The following is a 19,518-nucleotide window of genomic DNA, read 5'->3' on the forward strand; positions in this document are numbered from 1 at the left end:
TTTTAAGTATAATAGGCAAATTCTATGCCAGACACCTACAAGGGAGATTAAATGATTGGTTGCTCCAGGAAGAAATCCTGGAAGAAGAACAAATTGGATGCAGAGAAGGGCATAGTTGCCTTGATCACAGTCTGATACGGAATCATCTGACATCAAAATATAAGAAAAAAAGGCTGTACATTCCTGTATTTAGCATTTGTTGATCTCAAATCTGCTTTTGACAAGATTTCTAGAACTAAACTTTGGAACAAATTGGCTGCAACAAATATGGATAGAAGACTTCTATTCCTGATAAGGGCCCTGTACAATGACACCTGTATAAAAGTGAGATGTAATTCCCAAGGCCATTTAGCAGAATCGAGTAGTACTACGAAAGGTGTCAAACAAGGTTGCATTCTAGCCCCCTTTATTATTTAATTTATACATAAATGACCTTTTTCCAATGATGCAGAGACCAGAGATCATTAGCTAATGATCATATTTCAATATTACAATATGCCGATGATACAATCTTACTGTCACATACCCCCTTAGGGTTAAAGAGAGCCCTAAATGTATTTGCTAATTATTGCCAAGAAACCGACTTGGAAATAAATTACAGCAACAATCATGGCTTGTGGAAATGATAAAGGTCTTTATTTATGGCAGCTAAATTCTATAAGATTAGAGCAAGTTCGTTCATATTGGTACCTCGGGGTCATTTTTCAAAATAATGGAATGAATACATTTGGCAAATGCAACCACTAAAGCTGAGACCAGTGCTGCTATCAAAAGATACTATTGGAGGAAGGGGTCGCGCAATACAGAGGCTGCCTTAAGATTATACAAAGCAACCTTTGGCCCAATTGCTATATGGTTTAATGTTCTAGGTGGGATATAACAAAAGGACTGCTGAAAAACTCCAATCAAAATGTCTCAAGTCTATTTTTCAAGTACCTCCATACATTTCACACACAACCATTCAGAGGCGGAGTGAGGGGAAACTGTGCCTGGGGCACGCGTGCACCTTGGGCCCCTCCTGCAGCATCCTGCCCCAGAAGGCCCCACTGTGGCCCGGCCATGCCTCTGCTGCTGCTCCACCTGGGCCCCCACCTTGCCTGCCCCCCCCGTGGACACTACGCCACTGCAGCCATTAGATTAGACACAGGCTTGATTTCAATTGAGGCCAAGATATTGCTGCAGAGTTTTTTTTACACTGGTTGAGGATATTTACTATTGAGACTTGCTATACCTTATAGGTAAAGATCTATACATTTCACCTTGGAGTCTTAAAACTGAAATATCTTTTAAAGAGTTTGCAAAGAATTTCAATGGGGTATTTAATGCTTATCACCAAATAACTCCTTTGATCCTAGTTTCCAGCTTAAACACTTACTGGTCTTCTAAAGGAAATGAATCATAGTCTCCCATGGCCATCACAAATTACAACTGAAAAAGCCATTACTTGTTTTAATGAATATGGTAGAATATTTATTTTCTGGCACACTAGGAACATAACACAACTGAGCAGTACATTTTTAATAAATTTACGAAACAGTGGGATGTTTGTTGTAGCAATCTATTATCACAGCAAGTATTTTGTTAGAAATAATATTTAGAATTGCAGTACATTAAATAGTTCAAAAATAAAGTCTGGACTATTAAGATCTGTGTCTCTGGCTTTATTTAACACATTCAGCTAAATTCTAAAAGGGAAATTGAGTGCACTGTGTTCCAGAGGTTATACTCCTCACAGATTCTTAAACTGGTGATCGTGGGGAAAAACAATACTTGTACTATGATTGAAAAACACCATCAGATCACTGCTGACTTATGGTGATCCTGTAGGGTATTAAAGGCAAGATACAAACCAAGGTGGTTTGCCATTGCCTACTTCTACATAGCAGCCCTGTATTTTCTTGGTTGTCTCTAGAGTTGGAGATTCGGACCCTCTGAATCCGCAGTTTGGACCGAACCACGCTGATTCAGAGAGGTTCGGACGAGCACCATCCGAACCCAGGTAGTCTAAATCTTACCAAATCCGAATTCGTGGGATTCGGATCAAAGGCTCGTCTGAGCCGCAGCTCGTCTGAGCCTTTAAAAGTTTTTTTAAACCACACACCTGCAGCCAGCGCCTCACTCCCACCCCATAAGACAGGAAAAACCCTGGAGGAGAACAATCCACCCACCCACTGGCAGCACCACTCTGCAGCCCCCCAAAAGACCCTCCCCCAAAACTCCCCCCTCCAAATTCCAACCTCCCCCAAACCCACTGCACTCACCCACAGTCGCTGCTGCTGGTGCCTCTGCTGAGTCTCCGAAGGAATGAATGCAGCAGCAGCACAAGGCTGGGCTGCTGTATGCTGCTACTGCTGAAAAACTGCTGCAAAACCCCCCTAAAGAATCTTTGCAAAATTTCTGGGGGTGCCTGCAGGGGGCGCATTTTAGGATGTATCAGCACCAAAATTTCAAGGTATCATAAGGAGACTGTCCTGATGATACCCCCCAAGTTTGGTGCAGTTTGGTTCAGGGGGGCCAAGTTATGGACCCATCCCCTTAGCTCCCATTGTAAACAATGGGGGATGGGGGCCACTCTTTGAGGGTCCATAACTTAACCCCCTGAACCAAGCTGCACCAAACTTGGGGGTATCATTAGGACAATCTACTGATGATACCCTGAAAGTTTGGTGCCGATACATCATAAAATGCGCCCCCTGCAGGCCAAAATGGGGAAAACCACCTAAAAATTTAAAAAATCCGAAATTCTTGGATGTTCCCACAGATTCGGGGCGTTCCAAATCTGTCAGGTTCGGGGTTGGGCCAATCAAAGCCCAATGACCCGAATCTGACCCGAATGCGAATCGGGCCTGAATATGGCTGGTATTGACCAACTCTAGTTATCTCCCATCCAAGAACTAATCAGAGCTGACCCTGCTTAGCTTCTGAGATCTGACAAGATTGGGCTAGCCTGCTTCCATCTTTTCCACACACTGGTGTACATGAAGCTTCTGAAGGAGCTGTTTAGGGATTTGTAGTATGATAATTCCGGTATGCAGATAACTGTGACTCTACTCTTTTTCCTCTGAGTCAAGAGATTATCTAAATCAACGGTGATGGACTGAAAAACAATCAAGACAAGACTGAGGTGCTGCTAGTCGATAATAACTAAGATGAAGGCACACTGTGGATGGAAGTGATCCCTCTAATGAAACAGGTTCACAGCTTGGGAATACTTTTAGATCCAGAGTTTAAAATGAAGGTGCAGATCTTCTCAGTGACACATAGTGTCTTTGTTTAGCTTTGGTTGGCACATGAGGCATAGCCATTCCTCAGCAGGCAAAATTTGATCATAGTGTATCAGTTAATTACAACCAAACTGGACTATTTCGATGTGTCCTGTATGGGGTTGCCCTTGAAACAGGTTGGAAGCTTTTCCATTGGTACAAAATGCTGCAGCTAAATGACTATCTGGGTTATTTCCATATCCAATTCAAGTTGCCAGGTATAGGTAATAAATAAATGTTACCCAGCTTAACAGTGTAAGAACGTATTTTTATATAGCAATGGGGAATTACTCGGCTTGGCAACGCAAGAGGTAGGCTGGGAGGGGAGCCTGTTAGACAGCTATACCAGAAACGGCTTGAAACTTATCCGCAGAGAATTCACAAAAGACCAAATTGCAGTTTAAATATTTTTATATAAATTTTGTTTGCAAGCAATCATACAGTGAGACGTTAAGGCACATACAGTTCCTAAGTATATAAACAGGGAGGAAAAGATAGGTCTTGGATGACAGAATTGGAGGGGAAGTGGGGACCATACGTTACCTAAATTCAGCTGAAGAAGATCTAGAAGAAGGCAAGGATTTCTATGCCAGCATAGAAAACCAATGCGAAGGACAATATCGTGTCTCACACCAATGTGACCAAGAGAGGTTCAGGCTAGTATTGAGCACTGAGGCTCTGGTGTGCAGTACTTTTATACACATTTGTGCAGGTAAGGCGGGAAATTTAAACTTAGGTTTCGTTTCTTTGCAACTGCTTGGGGCTTCCTTGCTGGACTTGTGGGGTTAATCTAATTAGCAGCTCTATCTATTGTCTACTTTCCAGGACAATTGGGTCAATTGGTCCTAAATTATATCAGTGATACCTTGAATGGTTTATGCAGAGGTACTTCCTAAAGTCTCTGCCTTGAGTATTCAAATTTGGCTGAGGCTTGAGTGAATCAGGAAGGGAACTTGTTGTTAGGGAGATTATATCTAGAGGTTGAGGAAATGCATGGAAGAAGCAATTGTTGAGGAAATGGTTTCTCAAAAGCACATCAGATATAACATGTAGTACCAGGGAGTTCTCTGGGATCCATTGTATCACAACATCTTTAGCAGGGTGTGGTAATCAAGATATGCCCATGGTCAATGAGCCTTCCAGATTCTATTGCCTGGAGTAACTCATGCATTGATTTAGTTTTGCAAACAGACCTTTTGCCTTTGGCCTGTTTTTAGATGGACACTCTGCTACCTATACATACAAACATGGAAACTGGCATTTTATAGCACACAGTGTAAGAAATAATATGAAAATCCAATATTTCATAGAGCAGGGGATGAAGGACAAGGTTACATAAAGCTCTAACTCAGCGGTTCTCAATCTGTGGGTCGTGACCCCTTTGGGGGTCAAACGACCCTTTCACAGGGGTCGCCTAAGACTCTCTGCATCAGTGTCCTCCATCTGTAAAATGGATAAATGTTAGGGTTGTGGATCACCACAACACGAGGAACTGTATTAAAGGGTCACGGCATTAGGAAGATTGAGAACCACTGCTCTAACTGATCTAAAACTACAAAACCTAAACAACTGTATATTCCCATAGGTTCCTGTCACAGATTCCTTCTGTGCATGTGGACCTTGGTGTATTCAGGGGTGAATTTACCATTTAACTTACCAGGAAGGTTCTTGGTGGGCCACAGCATTATTTGCACATGAGCATCAAGGAGCAAGCAGAGCCGAGAACCACTAACTCTTCCAGTCTGCTTGGTTCAGAACCTTCAGCAACAAAGAAAATCAGTGCCAGTTATCTGGTTATCTCCTTCCACACCACTTCCAGGTCTCAGCACTTCAGGAGAAGCCAGGGGATGTGCATTTTTGGCATTGTTGACCTTGTCTGAGCTAAGCAGCCTTCACACTGTGGACTTGCAGTGGCAGAAGGCCATTCGGCTTGGCTGTCTTCTGAGCAATTTTATGTACACCTGCAGAAGTTAGGAGGATGGGTCACAAGTAGAGATGCCAGCTTCCAGGTAGGACCTGAAGTTCTCCAGGAATTACAGCTCTTTTCCAGATTACAGAGTTCAGATTCCCAGGAGAAAATAGTTTGAAAGGAGGGCTCTACACCATTTTAACCTTCTGAGGTCTCTGCCCTCCCCAAATCTCCAGGAGTTTCTCAACACAATGTAGAGAATTATACCAAACAGAGCAAGTGCATTTTGCAATAGGAGAAGAGAGCCTATGGAAAGCCACTCAGACAGTATCACATATCAGGAGAATTCAATCCTTGTGAGTTCTGATCTCATTACAAGAGGAGAGTGATATTGCAGTATTTACCTAAGAAGAGAGCAGAATTATGCCAGGAACTGAAGGACTACTTTATGCGACCCGTGAAGATTTCCATGCACTAACTGAAGTGTTGGACTTCTTTCTTTCTGCAGCAGATTCTCTCATTACATTACATCTGGCTTTTGAAACAAGCATGCCAGTTCAAAAGCAATTTACCATGTGACTTGAAAAGCTGGTGTTTGGAAAATATAAGTTCCACTTCCTCTCAGTTTCCTGAGTGGGTCTTTGAATTCTGGCCACAGTCTTTTATGATTCAGCGTGCCGATCCAACCTTCCTTTTTAAAAATTAAGTTCTCCTGAATGTAAAGTAGCCACACCTATAATGCAAGACTATCAAGAACATGTTAATTTTAATTATTCATATGAAACTTTTAATAGGCGTCTGTAGTCTTTGTTTGTGTTGCTAAGCAGCTTTATAGTTATAATCATTTCTCAGATTGGGGAACTACAAGCCACTTGCTGTATGCTGTTCCATGAGATCATGATTTGAATAAGAATTTGAACCCTTGCTTTCTAAATTATAAATCCAGATGTAAATATGTGGCAATATATTAGTTTTCTTGATGTTCGGTCCTATCAAAAAGAGGGGGGGTCCCCAATCCTTCTCCCACAGTAGCCCATCAACTCCACCCATTGCTGATCTTGGACCTTGGACCTTAAGACCTTTTCTTAATAGCAACATTTTGAGAGGTAGTTAGGTCTGCAGTGGGAGGTGGATCTGTGGCCGTAAATGGATAACTGATTCTTGATGCAGTGGAAGTGTGTGCTTGCCCCCTCCGTTAAAAGATATTTCATACATAATAACATGGTGCCTTGTTGTGATCCTTGACCAACATGCTCCTTTCCCTGTGAAAAACAAAGAGGAAGATTGATCTGATGATAGACATCTAATGCGGTACCTGTATCACACCTGTTCTGGAAAAGGGGGATATTCATCCATGAATGCTCAACCATACGGTAAGAACTTGGCCTATGCCTCTTGTTATGATACAACAGGATAAGAAATCACATGAAAAACTGCTCTGTCTGAATGGTTTGGAATTCTCATCAATTATGAGTCTACAGCCCAGTTCATTCTCACAACGTTTCCCATTTTCAGTTCCATTTGTACAAGCAGTTGTGCAATGGCTGAAGCAACACAACACTTTAATATAATTTCAGAGGAAACAGCACTGTGTATATGGAGCAATGGAATACCCAATTGTTGGTTCTCATGATTTCATTTAATTTGGTTTGAAATTGTGCAATGCCTTGCATGCATAGAAAAGTTAGTGAGGGATACAACTGCTTTCACATAGCACAAGCAGGCATTGAAGAGAAATTTTAGTAGAGAGTATAACATGCTTTTCTCTTCCCGAAGGATCATAGAATCATAGAGTTGGAAGGGACCACAAGGGCCATCAAGTCCAACCCGCTGCAATGCAGGAACACACAATCAAAGCACTCCCGACATATGCTGATCCAGCCTTTGTTTAAAAACCTCCAAAGAAGGAGACTCCACCACTCTCCGAGGCAGTGAATTCCACTGTCAAACAGCCCTGAAGGTCAAGAATTTCTTCTTAATGTTTAGGTGGAATCTCTTTTCCTTCACCTTGAATCCATTACTCCGTGTCCTAGTCTCTGAAGCAGCAGAAAACAAGCTTGCTCCCTCTTTGACATGACATCCCTTCAAATATTTAAAGATGGTTATCATGTCACCCCTTAACCTACGCTTCTCCAGACTAAACATTCCCAGCTCCCTAAGCCTCTCTTCGTAGGGCATGGACTCCAGGCCCTTTACCATTTTGGTTGCCCTCCTCTGGACCCGCTCCAGCCAGTCAATATCCCTCCTGAACTGCGGTGCCCAGAATTGTACACAATATTCCAGGTGAGGTCTAACCAATGCAGAATAGAGAGGTACAATTACATCCCTTGATCTTGACACTATACTCCTATTGATACAACCCAGAATTGCATTGGCTTTCTTGGCCGCCACATCACAGTGGCCTGTAATTACCTTCCCTTTCTCTCTCTACAACAAGCACCATGTGAGATAGGTGAACCTGAGAGAGTTTGGTGAGAACTGTGACTGGGCCAAGGTTATTCATTCCTTCTTGTGGAGGAATGGGGGATCAAACCAGTTCTCCAGATTACAGTCCACCTTTCGTAACCCTTACACCACGTCGCTAGCCATCGTTTTAGCATTTCTGTATGAGCTGTTGCACATACAGAAATCTTCAATTGGGTCCAACTAACTATCTCAAGAATCAGCATCTCCTGTGTATATCTGTTTGGGACCTGAAGTCATTACTGAGGTAATTATCCATATGCCCCACTACAGTGGAACCTCGGTTTTCGCTGGTAATCCGTCTGGCGACTATTGGCGAAAACTGAAACGGATGAAAACCGAGGCTACGCAGTCTGCGCAGGCACAACACAAATGATGCAGCAAACATATGCAAAAGTTGCCTCGGATTTTGTCGGCAAGTCAATGAAATCCAAGGTGACCGATGAAAACTGGGGCAAAAAATGGCTGGCAACAATCGGTGAAAACCAAAATCGACGAAAACCGATGTTGTCGAAAACCAAAGTTCTACTGTACTTAAATTATGATGGAGGGGAGGAAGGGAAAAAGAGTCTCTGAGGAATTCCTCTGCCCCGGCAAGGAAGAGAAACTTGATCTCCATCCTTGTTGATGTGTCACTGTATTATAAAGACTTTAAAGAGACTTGTCATTTTTAGTAACCCTGAATGGTGGTTAAACCCAAGTTTTATGGTCTGTTAATTTTTGTGATGCTGATTAATGTATTTTGATGATGGGGCAAATGGTTTTTTTTTAATTGTTAGGAATTTATGGGCTGCTTTTGGGGTAGAAAATTGTACAGCCATATTAGTAAATGCAAAATCCTGAAACAAGAACAGAATCTGTGTAATACCTTTAATAAGGACCAACCAAATTAGCACAAAACATTTTTGCTAGCCTGTCATTCTATCTTTTTCCTTTATGTCATGCTTAAATCTATTGAAACCCATTCTGGAGATCTGTTTTAAGATGGAAGGGCAGGACAGAACAGAACATTTCTTAATGAATATATAATAACTTCAGCTTATGGATTCTGTGTAAATATATTCTGTATAAGGGTCTCAGTTTATCAATATAAGCAGCAAACTGAATACTCACGAACTGTTCTATCTGACAAAACAATATAGATGCTCTTATTTGGTCAAACTCATGAAAATATGCATAGTTTCCTTTAACCTATGTCATTTGACTGAATTAAAGAGTCAATTGAGGCAATTCTATATAAAGCCTCTGATGTCTTCTTGAAATATTGATAAGAATTGTTTTACTTGAACATTAACTTCTTAAAGTGATAGACCAAAAGCTTTCTACAATATATGCATTTCCAGCTTCCTTTGCTAGGACAAGAACAGTCTAGCATTACGTTTAAAACATGATCTGATAGAGGATATTATAAAATATTCAGATAAATAGCTAATTATATGCATATAGGAATATATGGGGCTGTAATGGTAATATTATTATTTGTATGATAGCATAGTACATTCTGTAAAGCCAAAGTAATGCTTCAAGTTAGTCAGGCAGTCATTAGGACCATTATTTTAACATGTTTCTCGGAAACCTCATCAATTTCATTGCTATTTACTTCCAAGAACTGTGTCATACTTTGTCATCCTCTATCTGTTCTAGGCCAGTAGTAAAAAAAATTCCATGGTAGGTATAGTGCAGCCAATCTAAACTGGCAAATGAAGTGTGCCAAAGATCTACCAGTATTAGGTAGGTCCACCAAACAATTTTGACCACACTGTGCGCTTTCACACATCCTGAATAATGCACTTGCAATCCACTTTCAGTGCACTTTACCAATTGTTTACAAGTGGATCTTGCCATTTCATACAGTATGTGGCAAGTGTAAAAGTGCTGTCATGCAGTGCTAGGTTTATGGGTTTACCTATAGACTTGGCAGGCTGAAGCCAAGGACCTCAAAATCTAGGGGGTGTCTGACCAAGGTGTTTAGTATTTTTGACATTGTCATAGGCCTTTCTGACACATGCTGTCATAAAACACTGTAGTCTCTGAACTACAGTAATTTTCCTTGCACTGCACTTCATAATAATACTGTCTGAAGCCGATAACTTGACACTAGAATTGATTTCTGTATTGATTGTGTCCTTCCAGGACTTCACTGAAATGGACCCCATTTTGTGGATCCCATCTTCCTCTAGTTGTGAGTGTGGGGGAAGGGTCTCACAAGTGGAATAGCCTCTTCATCTAAATCCAGTACTGCCACAAGGAAAAGAAGTCATATTTAGAGATAAAGATCCCTACCAAGAGACTCCATCCCATTTTTAACAAGCTCCATCTACTCAGCATATATTATCACAGCACCCAGGGCTGCTGAGGAGCAGCTTTAAGAACATAAGAACATAAGAACAAGCCAGCTGGATCAGACCAAAGTCCATCTAGTCCAGCTCTCTGCTACTCGCAGTGGCCCACCAGGTGCCTTTGGGAGCTCACATGTAGGATGTGAACGCAATGGCCTTCTGCGGCTGTTGCTCCGAGCACCCTGGTCCTGTTAAGGCATTTGCAATCTCAGATCAAAGAGAGGGATCAAGATTGGTAGCCATAAATCGACTTCTCCTCTATAAAATCTGTCCAAGCCCCTTTTAAAGAGCTATCCAGGTTAGTGGCCATCCCACCACCTCCTGTGGCAGCATATTCCAAACACCAATCACCGCGTTCGCGTGAAGAAGTGTTTTCCCTTTTATTAGATCCTAATTCTTCCCCAGCATTTTTCAATGAATGCCCCTGGTTCTAGTATTGTGAGAAAGAAGAAAAATTTATCTCAGTCAGCATTTTCTACCCCATGCACGCCAATTTTATAGACTTCAATCCCTTTATCCCCCCCCTCAGGCGTCCTCCTCTCCAAAAAATTAAAAAAAAAAAGAGAGTCCCAAACGCTGCAGCCTCTCATCATAGGGAAGGTGCTCCAGTCCGTCAATCATCCTTGTTGCCCTTCTCTGCATTTTTTCTATCTCCTCAACATCCTTTTTGAGATGCGGCGACCAGAACTGGACATCAACAATGTCAAATAATCCTATAAATACGTATCATAACCAGCAAGACAACACTCAACAATATTTCATACCCTCAAGGGACTGATGGTGAAATTCAATAAAAAAGAAGAGAAGACCAGATGATACCGTAGCTGCCTTAACTGCAGGCCTGGAGGAATAGTTGTCTTACAGGCCCTGTGGAGCTGCTCGAGGTCCCACAGAGCTCTGGTCTCATTGGACAGAGTGTTCCACCAGACACGAGCTAGAGCCGAAAAAGCCCTGAGCCTGGTTGAGGCTAGCTGAGCCTCCTTTGGGCCAGGGACCACCAGCAGATTATTATTTGCAGGTGTATGTGCTCTCCAGGAAAGTACCAGGAGAGACGGTACCATAGGTACATGGGTCCCAGACTGTTTAGTGCTGCTATAAGCTGTAATATAATGGGACAATAATATTTGCTTATCCAATGGAGTCGTCATAAGCATTACTGAACTACATGAAGTACTACTGACAATCAGAAAGTACTAAGCAAACCCTCACCTGGGAGAAAAGATTTTTTAGAGAAGCGGGAAAGAAGTATTCCAAAGAAATATTCTCCTCCATATCTCCTCCATAAATCTGTCCAAGCCCCTTTTAAAGCTATCCAGGTTAGTGGCCATCACCACCTCCTGTGGCAGCATATTCCAAACACCAATCACACGTTGCGTGAAGAAGTGTTTCCTTTTATTAGTCCTAATTCTTCCCCAGCATTTTCAATGAGATGCCCCTAAGGTTCTAGTATTTGTGAGAAAGAAAGAAAAAAATTTCTCTCTGTGTCATGCATTTTTTCTACACATGCATAATTTTTGTAGACTTCAATCATTATCCCCCCTCAGCCAGCCTCCTCTCCAAACTTCCAAAAAAAAAAAAAAGGAGTCCCCAAAGCAGCTGCAGCCTCTCCTCATAGGGAAGGTGCTCCAGTCCCTCAATCATCCTTGTTTGCCCTTCTCTGCACTTTTTTCTATCTCCTCCAATATCCTTTTTGAGATCGCGGCTGACCAGAGACTGGACACAGTTACTCAAGTCGCGGAATTAAGCACCACTTTACTGCTTTTATATAAAGGGCATGACAATCTTTGCAGTTTTATTATCAATTCCCTTTTCTAATGATCCCCAGCATAGAGAGTTTGCCTTTTTCACAGCTGCCATGCATTGGAGTTGACATTTCCCATGGAACTATCCAACTAAGCAGCCTTCTAAATCCCTTTCCTGGTCTGTGACTGATAGCACTGACCCCTGTAAGCTGATGTAATGTGAAGTTTGGATTTTGCCCCTATGTTGCATCACTTTACATTTTGCTACGATTGAACTGCATTTGCCATTTCTGAGCCCACTCACCCTGAATTTATCCAAGGTCAGCTTGGAGCTCTTAGCAATCATCCTTTGTGGTTCTCACCACGCACCCTACCACATAATTTGGTATCATCTGCAAACTTGGCCACCACGCTACCCACCCCTACTTCCAGGTCATTTATGAATAGGTTAAAGAGCACTGGTCCCAAAACGGATCCTTGGGGGACACCACTCCCGACATCTCTCCATTGTGAGAACTTCCCATTTACACCCACTCTTTGTTTCCTGTTTCTCAACCAGTTTTTAATCCATAGGAGGACTTCCCCTCTTATTCCTTGATTGCTGAGTTTTCTCAACAGTCTCTGGTGAGGAACTTTGTCAAAGTTCCTCACTTTGTATGGCCAATTATGCCAATTATGGCCAATTAAGCTTTGACTGCCTTCCCGATGATCACTGGTACTGCCAAATATCTCTTATATCTAAATAATAGCAAAATATTTTTGAATCTTTGCCTCTGAATGTGCAACTGTTTTTGTACACACACACTCAAAAGCACATAAATTCTACAAAACAAAAAGACATTTCCTACTGCCATTCGCAATTTCAGAAAAATAATTGGGTTGCAGGAAGGGCCAGATAGAGTTTTTTGCACTTGCTTCTCATATATTTCAAAATGCAAAAATAAACACTACTGTATGGCCAATTATGCACAACGTGTCTTCTGTGTGAGGGGGCAAATGTCAGTCACAGCAAGATTTCTTGTACAGACCTATTTCCTGAAGCCCCGCTTTCACTTTCTATCCTCCCCACGGCAAGCAAGACCAATTCTAGCATGAATTTAATTTTGCTTCGCTGACAGTGTAGCTAGATGTGCCAGTGAGCACAGCTTTGTCCTGGACCTCTTCCCTTTATCCACAGCCAGCCTCCTAGCTCCACCTTTCCCAGTCCCTCACACTGCTGTCCAAGCCTTTCCCCTCATCCTTGTTCTATGTTGCCAGCTTCTTCCTGCTTTTCTAAGGGCTTATATCGAGATTTCAATGTAAGCCAGTCTCTTTCTGGCTCCAGTTCACCTCCCCTACTCGGCTTCCGCCCTCCCCAATGATTAAGAGTACTTTTAAAAACTTTATTTGAAACAAGCCTGTTTTTAAAAACAAGCCTCTCTCTCTTACAGCAGAGAGAGGGGGGGAGGGAGGGAGGGAAGGGGAACAGAATATCTGCTGAGTTAAGAGAACCAGTGATGAGTGGAGTTAAGAGAAGCAGCAGTTTTTTCCATCAACTGTAACTGAGAGAAGACATCATTTGCCCTGTGTTGGTTAATGGAGAGGGGGTAAGAGACGAGAAAGCAGTGGGGCCCACTGGCTTCCAGCCCACACTGGCTTCCATTTCCTAATGGACAGCGTGGCCAGGAGACTAAAAAGAAAAAAATGTAATTTCAAAAACAACTTGCATACCCTCCAATCACATATAATCATTCACAGGCAGAACTTAAACATTCAAATGGGATTTAATTCAAAAAGGCAGGATGGGGAATCGAAGCAGAAAGCACATATGTTAAAATCAGATTTAGGCAATGCAACTTAAAATGGGAACTAAATACATCATAAGAGTCTTTTACTATCTCTCTGCAAGTCTGTCTCACTCAACCTTGGCTGTTGCAGCACATGCTGAATAATGCACTTTCAATCCACTTTCAGTGCACTTTAGTCATCACTATCCAGTGGGTTTTAACATTTCACACAGTAAAATTCAGTTGCAGGGTGAACTGAAAGTGAATTTAAAGTGCATTATTCCCTGTATATGAAAGCACTCCTTTCTGTAGCACTGCTGCTGATTGTGGGGAACTTGATACTGGCTGGAGATCTCAAGATGTTGTAGATCTTTCGGGGCTCCATCTCAGGATTCAGTGTCTTCTGTATTTAGATGGCTTCTCTGTCTCCCTTTTCTTTGCAGATCTCTCTCTTTTCCCAGAACTTTCTTGTTCCTTAGAACCTTTCTACAGTTCGCTCTCAAGGTAACATACCTCCACCCAGCTCCAACAGAGAGCCAAACCCATAGAGGAACATGTGGAAATATGTTTTTACATGATGAAGAGCAAATAAAAATAATATGAAAATACATATTTACATTAGGAACAAACTGTCACCATAAAAATGATATGGGTCATTAGAGTTGCCTTATTTGTTCATCGTAAGAGTTTGCAAACTGTACCTCACGCTGCCAATGCTCAAGTGAACTAGCTGCAGAGCACTGGAATAAATAATTTTATTGTGGATAAACCACAATATCAGCACAGATCAAACCATAGGAGAAGATTAACTTAGGTGTATGCTATATGAACAACACTTGCAGTTTACTGGACTTTTAATATGCTGCTTTTCCATAGCTTCTGCACTGCCACCCAGTGTTGATAGTATGGAAAGGCAGTGGCCATTTATGCATGCACCACCACTTACCCCTACAGCTGTTTGCTTTGCAGTGGGGTTTTCCCAATTTTTAGAAATTTGCACAGGGATTCTCCTCTTGCAAAGTATCCCTAACTGAGCTGATCTGCCATTTTGCCCGCCTGCCACTTTTCGGGGGGGAAAAAGCATCAATTGGCTCCTCATAGCAGAGGGTTCAGGGTCTTCTCGTGATATTAAGAACCAGTGCATCCTATGATTATAGAAGAAGAGTTTGGATTTATATCCCCTCTTTCTCTCCTGTAGGAGACTCAAAGCGGCTGACAATCTCCTTGCCCTTCCCCCCTCACAACAAACACCCTATGAGGTAGGTGGGGCTCTGAAAAGCTGTGACTAGCCCAAGGTCACCGAGCTAGTGTGTTGGAGAGCACAGGCTAACCTGAATTCCCCAGATAAGCCTCCACAGCTCAGGTGGCAGAGCAGGGAATCAAACCCGGTTCCACCAGGTTAGAATGCACCTGCTCTTAACCTACTATGCCACTGCTGCTCCCGTAATGTATTTGCATTATTTAAAAAGTCATCAATATATTTTGCATTCCACCACCACATAAAGTGTTGTCACGTCATGGCAGCTTATGGTGACCCTGCAGGGTTTTCAAGGAAAGAGACTTTCAGAGGTGGCTTGCCATTGCCTGCTTCTGCATGGACTGAGAGAGTTCTGAGAGAACTGTGATTCACGTGAAGGAGTGGGAAATCACACTCAGCTCTTCAGATCAGTGTCTGCTGCTCTTAAGCACTACACCACACTGGCTCCATTGTATACTAAACGTTTATTCCTAAAAACATTTAAAGCAGATTATCTTCTTTAGATGCAATACCATGATAGGGTTGCCAGGAGGTTAAGGATGATGGGGTTTGAAAAATCAGCAGTAGCTGCCATCACAGTATTCCTTTTGCTCTCTCTCTCTCTCTCTCTCTCTCCCCACCCCCAAGTGCATAATTTTAAATTACCCCTATTCTTCCCTGCCCTTCCCTGCACTTGTACATGTCATTTTGTGGTTGCACCCACCACCCTGTGTTAGAATATCAAACATGCCCTCATGCTCAAAAAGTCTGGGGACCCCTGGGTTAACTTGTTTAATTCAGTGCTCTTGAAGGATTATTGAAGTCAATGTAATTTCCTCCAGAACAGCTCTATTGACATCTTAATTCAATTTGAGGACTGCAGATTGTATCAGGAGTATGGATTAAATTGCTTTGACTCAGGAAAAAAATCAGTAAAATATATTCCTAATTATTCAAGGGAATTGATTGCCGTTAAATTTTATTAGAAGGAAACATTGTCAGTAAATGCATATGACTTAGCCTCTTTGGGTGGCAAAAGGTTCAAATTAATTCCCTGGAACAAAGGAGTCAAGAGACCACAGCAACTTTAAGGATGAATTTATTTCAGGGGAAGCTTTAAAATAAATCTGCATGTTGTTGTGAAAAACATGTGTTTTGATAAATTAATTCCTTTGAAGTACCTTATGACCTTTCATCTTCTTTTCAGCTTCTGCTGTTCTCTGCATTTTACCATATGGCTCAGTGTGCCCAATATTTGCTATTTAGGAATTGAATCTGCCTATTAAGTAAGTTACTTCCATATACCCTGCTTAGAAAGAAAAAATACTTCAGAGCAAATTTGTTTGGGGTCAAGATGTTACCTGGCTTGTTTAATTGTGCTTATATTGTTTAGATATAGTGATTCTGGTGATAAATACTGTTTTTTCCCTTTTTGTTTTAGAAAAGTTTTCAAAACACTGTTTCTCTATTATTTTTAAGAACACTTTTACAGTGTGTCTTTTAACTGAAACGTTTCCAAGCCAGCTTCTTTTACCGGTGTGCGTGCGTGCGTGCGCGTGCGCTATAGTTAAAATGTTTTCTCTTTCCCGCCAAAAAGCTTGACTTTTCCACACATCTGTGCCTTTCCCTAACTTCCTCCTCGGTGCCATTTTTCCCTCATACCTCACCTCACTCTTTCCCCTTTTGCCTCCTTATTGTCATCATTTCTTTCTTTCTTTTTGGTTGAATCAATGAAGCAAAATTTCAACGAATAAGCAATTTTTAAAAATCCTTACAGCAGCCATGAAACTTTTGGAAGAGGTGAGTGCAGACAAACATCGTGGTAAAGCAGGGGATCGAAAATGTTCTGGAAAGGTTCTAACTTGTGAGGAAAAGACCTTTCTCTGCACTCAACATGTCACAATAAATTATAATTTATTTAAGACAAAGTTTGTTGTGCAAACCTGATTAGTCTCATGTACATAACATGTCAGCTATGCATCCTTTTCATCTTCCCAGCAGAATTTTCAGCTGCTATCCTGAGTTCCCAGCAAAGGCTGTCGGAAAAACCTATGCAGGACATTCACTATTGGTTGTCTGACTGAATTCTGGGATGGGGTAGGGGGAGTTTAAACCAGTCCTCCTCAGAAACCTCCCAGTATCTCCTCCCTATACTATTGGAATCTTCTGGGCAGGTTGAGTATGAGATCCTGCATTAAAAAGTTGCATTCCCTGCAGAGGCATACCAGGGGAAAATGGCTGCCAAGTGCTGGCCGAGTCACCATGCTGCAGGAGAGGCTAGGCGCAGGGACCTGGCCAGCATCCAGCATGCCCACATGACAAAATGGTGGGACCCAGCGTGGACCCGGCCAGCATCCAGCATCCCCACATGACAAAATGGCATGCACCTGGGGACATGGGATAACCCATGTCCCCATGAGCCCTGATTCCCTGTAAACCTGTGGCAGGGTTTTAAAGGATTAACTGGATCTTGAGTTTACCTAGTATAGCACTTTCAACTGAGTTTGGCCTATATTGTTCTAGCCCAGTGGTGGCAAACCTATGGCACTCCAGATGTTTATAGACTAAAATTCCCATCAGCCCCTGCCAGCATGGCCAATTAGCTATGCTGACAGGAGATGATGGGAATTGTAGTCCATGAACATCTGGAGTTCCATAGGCTCGCCACCATGGTTCTAGCCTAAGTTCTCTGAAATCAATGGTCATAGTCCACATAGGATTGCACTGTGAATGAACTCATTCTATTCATGAAACTTAAATGGTTAGATAACCAAACCGCACTGCTTCTATTCTTCCATCCACCTCAATTTCCTTTCTTGCATTCAGCCATTGAAGATTATGCTAATGTTATATTCTAGATGATAGATTGCTCTCTTTCTTGTAAATTAGACTAACAGTTTCCACATAAAGCTTTAAGAGACTATAAATTGAATGGCTGAAGTGCCCAACCCAGATACGAGGTTAGCTCCCAAGGTTCTGTTGCACTAATGGTAGAGCACTTCTTTAATGCAAGGAGCCTTGCTCTGGCAGAAGAGGTATCTCCTGCTAGTAGAAGGCACCATGCCATGAGGGAAGGCTCTGATGTCTCTGGAACTCTTATCTTGTCATTCATCTTGTCATTCACAGCAAACATACACAAATCTTTTGCCAGCACCAGAGAATGTAAATATAATCGGCATGTTCACTGTGTTTTACACACACACACACACACACACACACACACACACACACACACACACACACACACACACACACACACACACACACACACACACACACACACACACACACACACAGAGAGGGGGGGGTGACAAAGGGAGGGGGAACTGCGCCCGGGCATGAACTGCCCCCGCCTCGCCCTGAAACACTCCTGACATGCCCTGCCCCACCTCCAACATGCCCCCACCCCCACGTGATTGCAATGGCAGTGCCCGGGGCGAGTCACCCCAGATGTCCCCATTGCAGCTACACCTCTGAGAGAGAGAGAGAAGAAGGGAGGGGAAAGAAAAAATAAACAATCCAGGACTGTTCTTGTTGTAGTCTTTTAAGAACAGTGGAAATGCATCTATTATTTATCATAAGCCTTCCTATTACATTTTAAGGCATGACCTTTTATAGGTCAATAGGCCTGTCTGTTATTTTAATGATCTTTGTCAGAAAGTAAAGATTCTATTCCGAGAAGCCATGGGTAATAGTTCCATTTCCTGGTTCATGTGCTTTCTAATGCCTGCTGGGTGTATTTTTGGGAAGAATGCCCCAAAATTATATTTATTAGTAATTTTTAGCAACAGCTGCTAGAACCTGTGAAAACACTAGGACAGTTCCACTTCCCTATCTTATTTCTGAAGGCCATGAGGATACAATGCAAAGTTTGCATTTACTTTGAAATGTATTTGGTAGAAAGGGTACACAAGCACACATATTGACCAGTTTCCTCCCAAGTCCTTAAAAAAGAGGTCTATGTGTGTGAAATCTCACTCATTTTATACACTCCTTCCAAGGGGTTTTCAAATGAGAAAGAGTAAAAATCATCCTATTCATATTTTGTCTGCAATAAATCTCAAGGATTGAAATGAGGTTTCCTTCCAAAAATATGAATTTATAAGACAGTTGCCTTAAAATTACTTCCATTTAAAAAGAGAATATTTAAAGGAAGGAAAAGTAAGGCCAAGAAAGGCAAAACAAAAAACTTATAGTTAGTTCAAAACTGCTTGGTAGCACCCCGTTCCTATTTTCACCTCTCTACAATGAGCACAAGAATGTAAGAACAGCCCTGTTCAACAAGATCAGTGGTCCATCCAGTCCGCTATGCAGTTTCCAGTGGGAGACTGGAAACACACACACACACACACGTGCGCGCACACACACACACACACTCTAGGAATCACTGGAAACTCTATGGTAAAACTGTAGTGTTTCTGGCAAATCCAAGATAGGACTGACATCATTTCTGGGTTTTCCTTGAGAGTGGTGCCACACTCTTGCTCAATGTTCTTTTTCTGCCAATTGCAGCAGGGGTGGTAGGGTGACAAACAGGAGCTGGGGGATCCCATATCCTTGGCAAGGGCTTGGCAGCACAAACAGCTGTCAATGTAAGGATCTGGTACTCAAGTCAACAAGCAAAGACTCAGGAACGTTTTTAGAGCTTTATTGGAACTGTGTCAGCCCAAGGTTCAGATTGGCGAAACTGAAGTTTGGCTCTCTGACCCCTGGTATATACTTGTAAGTTACAACATAGTTCAAACCATAGTCCCCCCCACCCTCGCATTCCCATAATATCAGCATAATAAAGAATGGTG

This window comes from Sphaerodactylus townsendi, linkage group LG04, assembly GCF_021028975.2.
Source record: "Sphaerodactylus townsendi isolate TG3544 linkage group LG04, MPM_Stown_v2.3, whole genome shotgun sequence".
NCBI lineage: Eukaryota > Metazoa > Chordata > Lepidosauria > Squamata > Sphaerodactylidae > Sphaerodactylus > Sphaerodactylus townsendi.